Source organism: Bactrocera tryoni, chromosome 3 (assembly GCF_016617805.1).
Source record: "Bactrocera tryoni isolate S06 chromosome 3, CSIRO_BtryS06_freeze2, whole genome shotgun sequence".
Classification (NCBI taxonomy): Eukaryota; Metazoa; Arthropoda; class Insecta; order Diptera; family Tephritidae; genus Bactrocera; species Bactrocera tryoni.
The window spans coordinates 53,020,073-53,025,106 of NC_052501.1; the positions used below are offsets into that span (position 1 = coordinate 53,020,073).

Sequence of the window (5,034 nt, forward strand, 5' to 3'; positions counted from 1 at the left end):
GGGTATTCGGTATTCTGGGGACTAATTTCGAAAAAGCTTTCGATCGTGTTGGAATACATGCAATTTTTCACCAAGCTAAACTCTTGAAAGTTGGACCTAGGGTCTTTAACTCGATAAAGGCTTTTATGGCCCACCGATTCAGAGTGCGAGTTAACAACACTCTGTCAAAACCATTTCCACTTTTTAACGGCATCCCACAAGGTTCCCCTCTCTCAGTGATTCTATTCATTATCGCATTCGACAAACTTAACTCAATTGCACTGAATTACAAATGCTTGCATATATCTGTCTATGCAGACGATGCAATAATTTATACCAAAATAAAAGATACTAAAAAATAAAGAATATCCTACGAATTGGACACACGAAGCTTACGCACGAACATTTGATCACCAACAAAACATCGCAAAGGTGCGAATGCGCAATACTCTAACAACCGAAGATATCTTAGATCACTATCCCAACTTCGTGAGAATCAGAGCAATTTACTGCAACTAAATCAACCCTACAGATTGTTTAAATCATATTAACTCCAAAAATATTAATCAAAATTACTTATTCATAGAACAACTTAGATTAAACAACCTATTGTACTCGTAATAATATTAAACTTACTTATAAGATAGGCGTCAAAGGCTAGTACGCCATAAAGATAAAATATTTCTAATGTGTCTAATAAATAATAATAACAACAATAATAATAATAATGCGGCATAAAGTCACCTGGAAATTCGAAAAACTTTATATTGGTTATATGGGGGCTACAGAAAGTATTGACCCGATTCAACCCATTTTTGATACACAGAATTACTATTGGCAGAATCGGATTCTGTGTGTATCTCACACATTGACGGATATTTTCGATCAAAAGTTAGCTATAGATACTGAGGTACACATATTCGATACGAAGAGGCTTGTACAGTTTTAGTTGGATTTAGGCAATTTTTGGACATGACGTAGTACACTTATAATGCAAAGTTTTAGCCTGTTATATCATTTTGTACTAGAAAGTGAAAAAATCAATTGGAATTTAAAATAGTGTTATATGGAAAGTAGGCGTATTAAATTTAGGCGACATTGGCTCAGGGAATTTGGTTGCAATAGCTTTAGTAGTTTAGGAGGTATGTACATTAAATTTACTGGAGGACGGGATCACTCCCACTTTTTAAAATTTTTGCTGCGGGTGCACCATGCTACTGCGATCTCCTATACCAAATTACAGTTTTATATCCTAATTTAGTGCTCAGTTATGGCGCTTTATAGGTTTTAAGTAAATGGCGTTTTGTGGGCGTCGCAGTGGTATGATTACGCTCATCTACGAACTCGAATTTTTTTTATACTAAAGAACCTGTATACCAAGTTTTATCAAGATATCTCAATTTTTGTTCAAGTTACAGCACTGACGGACAGACAGACAATCAACCGGATTTCAACCTTTCTCGTCATCCTGATCATTTGTATATAATCCTATATCTATCTCGATTAGTTTTAGGTGATACGTACAATCGTTAGGTGAACAAAACTATAATACTCTGTAGCCAAAGGTGCAAGAGTATAAAAACACTAATTTACGGATAAAGATAATGTTTCTGGAAAGGCATTCGTAAAACTTATAATGATTTCGCTCTGTTTCTTATCAATTTTTTACCTTTTTGTTATAGGAACCTAAATGTGTTCGAGGGAATGGTTTTGCGGAAGATTAATGGCTCTTTGCGCATTCGGAACGGCAAGTACCGCAGTCGGTGGAACGATGAGCTGTAAGAGATATACGACGTCATTGCTTTAATTCAGCGAATCAAGAGACGGCAGCTGATCTGGATAGGCCCTTTTATCAAGATTGAAGAGAATACTCCAACTTTGAAAGTTTTCGAAGGAGTACCCGCCGGTGGAAGCAGAGGAAGTGGAAGACCTCCACTCCGTTGGAGAGATCAGGTGGAGAAGGACCTGGTTGCACTTAGTATTTCGAATTGGCGCCAAAAAGCGCAGAGAAGAACTCCGCTAAAAAAGAAAATGATTATAATTGTAAACATAGCTAAAGTGTGAAACCGAATTATAATATAGTCTGATTGTGACTATTGACTAATGAGAGAGGGCTACTAACAATACCTTTGTAATATTATACTTAAGTCTTACAAACTCGTCAAGGTAATTGTGAATCTATTTCCCCGCACATGAATTATTTATTGTTTACGTAGAAGCTAAACAGTCGCCATCCGTATTACAACCATATCGGGCAACATATGGCACAAACATATTTACATGCCTGCATCATCAATCAATGATCAATCAATTCAACCTTCTTGCTCCCGCTTTTGCGTGGGAACAAGGCCACTTCACGGGTCCAGATGATGCCGCTCAACAACGCGCCGTCTACAAGCTTACCAAATTAAAACGTGAATGCGAGGGTAAATGTCAACTGCGAGGAGCATCGAAGAGCGTCGGGACATAGTGGCAACAACAAGAGCAGTTGCAATCTATTGGTTAAATGCTCGTGAGGTAGAACGATTTGCAAAACTTTTCGACGAGCACATTTACGAGGCATGCACACACATGTCCTCATACAAACTCTTTTAGACAGGCCAATTAAGTTGCATGGCGAAACTTTTAATTATCGTTTGACCAAGTTGCCCGATCTGAGTAAAGAATACGAGTGAAAGCTCATACGTAAATGCAGCTGGGAAGACAGAACTGCTCGTGCATGCATACATACGTGCGCAGGCAACAGTTTTGTTAGTGAAAGTTAAGGCCAAGTGATAAGGAGCCGTATAAAAGCGTACTGATTGATGATTTTCCGCTTAAAGTGCATGAAATATGAAACAGATGGTGGTAGTGGACGATCAGTGAGTAAGTGAATAAATGGTGCAATGTGGATCGTAGGCTGGTAAAACGGATTCAGGAACAGATAAACCAGAACTCTGAAATATGATTTCATGCAGAGTTATGGAGTGAAAAGAAATAAATTGAGACTAATCTTACTCAGCTTTATAGCTAACTGTTCTAACCGAGAGCAGTCGTAAAGCATTCCTGTCTTATGAATTTTTTGTCAAAAACCGAACCTATATTTATAAAATATATGCATATTGATTTCGATTAGTCAGTTTTCATGGAAGCTTTATACTATAGTGGTCTGATCTGAACAACATTTTTTGAAATTTCGTGAAACTATCTCGGCAAACAAAAAACTTTGCCATATAAGGACATGATTTCAACCCTTCAGTTTTTGTGTTAGGTATTTGTTTTAGTTGCCCGATATTGTCGATTTCGACAAATTTTTTGTGAAGAAGAGTGTTACAAACTTCGTAGCAAACTAAATATATCCAATTTACGGTATCAAAATGACAGTGACAGCAATTATTGTAATGTGTCGATATAATGGTTACCATTATGCAGTTTACGCCGAGAGCATAGTTCTAATTGGTGAAGTCTTGCATGAAAATTAAGATAACATCAGCTTTGTCTGTACCGTCGTGGCACATAATTTGCTATTATTTGAAATGATTTTACGCGCTTATAATATTATCTACAGGCGTAAAAGTTTTCGAACACACATTGAGGAGTTTTACAAGAAGATCTATGTACAACGGTATGTAACACCAATAAACCAGAAAGCATTTTATTTTTAAAAAATCATATTCTCTTTTAATTGCTTCACTATATATGTAGTACCTAGGATCCGGAGCTTTTCGAGAAGATACGACGCCAACAATTGCCCATCAAGTATTCGACGTTCACCTATGTATGTCTATGTGCCGGTAAGCGATTTAATCAAAAATTACCTTTTCCGAACAATTTTGGATTCGGTTATACTGTGCCTTGGCCGCGTTATTTAGTACTTCTCGCCTGTCTATGTGAACAGGTTTTGCCGCTGTGGGTCCCTTGGTCGCTAAAGCGAATATATTGTCATGCAAATATTACATTTGAATGGTCGTTATTCATTGTTACTAAAGGACTTGACAATATTTCTTAGGAATCCATTGCCGAGCATGATAATGCGGGAGCAGTATTCGTTTCGTTCATTATGTTGACCTTGAGTGCAACTTTTATGTGTGTTTTGGGATTTTTAACGGCAACGGTAAGTCAAAAGGAATATTGATATTTAGGATATTGTCATTGTATAATCATTTTAAGCCGTAAATTTAATGATTGCTTTATCTACTTGAGTTTTGTGCTTTTAATAGTGAAATGTGTTATAATTTAGGATAAGGAATATAGGGATCGTACAGTATATGTATTAGTAGGAGAGTATACAGTTGATTCGTCTAGGCGGATTTTCGCAGATACCTTCAGACTGCCATTATTTAGTTGCATAATATAAGGTTTCACCTTTTTCAGTATGACTTTTGGAACGCCACCCTATCTCATTTTATAAAGAGGCAGATGAGACAAGTTAAGTTGTGTTCTAGCGTATACAGGTTTAGGTTACCATTTTTTTACTAATACCATATTATATTTCCTCACAGATAGACATATTGAGCAAGTCATATTATTGCTGTGATTGGGAGGATGTTATTCTTAATTCAACTAACGCGGAGGAGAACAAGAAATTAATGAAGATTATAGCCTTAACAATACATTTATATAGTAATCCTGATCTGGATAGAAACTGACCAGATATTGGAACGGTAGTAAATAAAAAACAAGTAAGGGGGGGCTAAGTTCGGGTGTCACCGAACATTTTATACTCTCGCATGAAAAAGTGATAATCGAGATTTCATTATACGTCATTTACATATTTTTCAAATACCGTATTTTTGTAAAGTTTTATTCCGCTATCATCATTGGTTCCTAATGTACTATATATTATACAGAGAAGGCATCAGATGGAATTCAAAATAGCGTTATATTGGAAGAAGGCGTGGTTGTGAACCGATTTCACCTATATTTCGTACATGTCATCAGGGTGTTAAGAAAATATTATATACCGAATTTCATTGAAATCGGTATAGTAGTTCCTGAGATATGGTTTTTGGTCCATAAGTGGGCCCACGCCCATTTTCAATTTTTAAAAAAAGCCTGGGTGCAGCTTCCTTCGGC

The 5,034-nt window shown here is 36.6% G+C and overlaps 1 pseudogene; it reads left to right on the plus strand.

Annotated features, from left to right (window-relative positions):
* The first annotated feature begins 3,360 nt into the window (after positions 1–3,360).
* Positions 3,361–4,607, plus strand: LOC120770676 (annotated as a pseudogene).
* Positions 4,608–5,034: the final 427 nt, after the last annotated feature.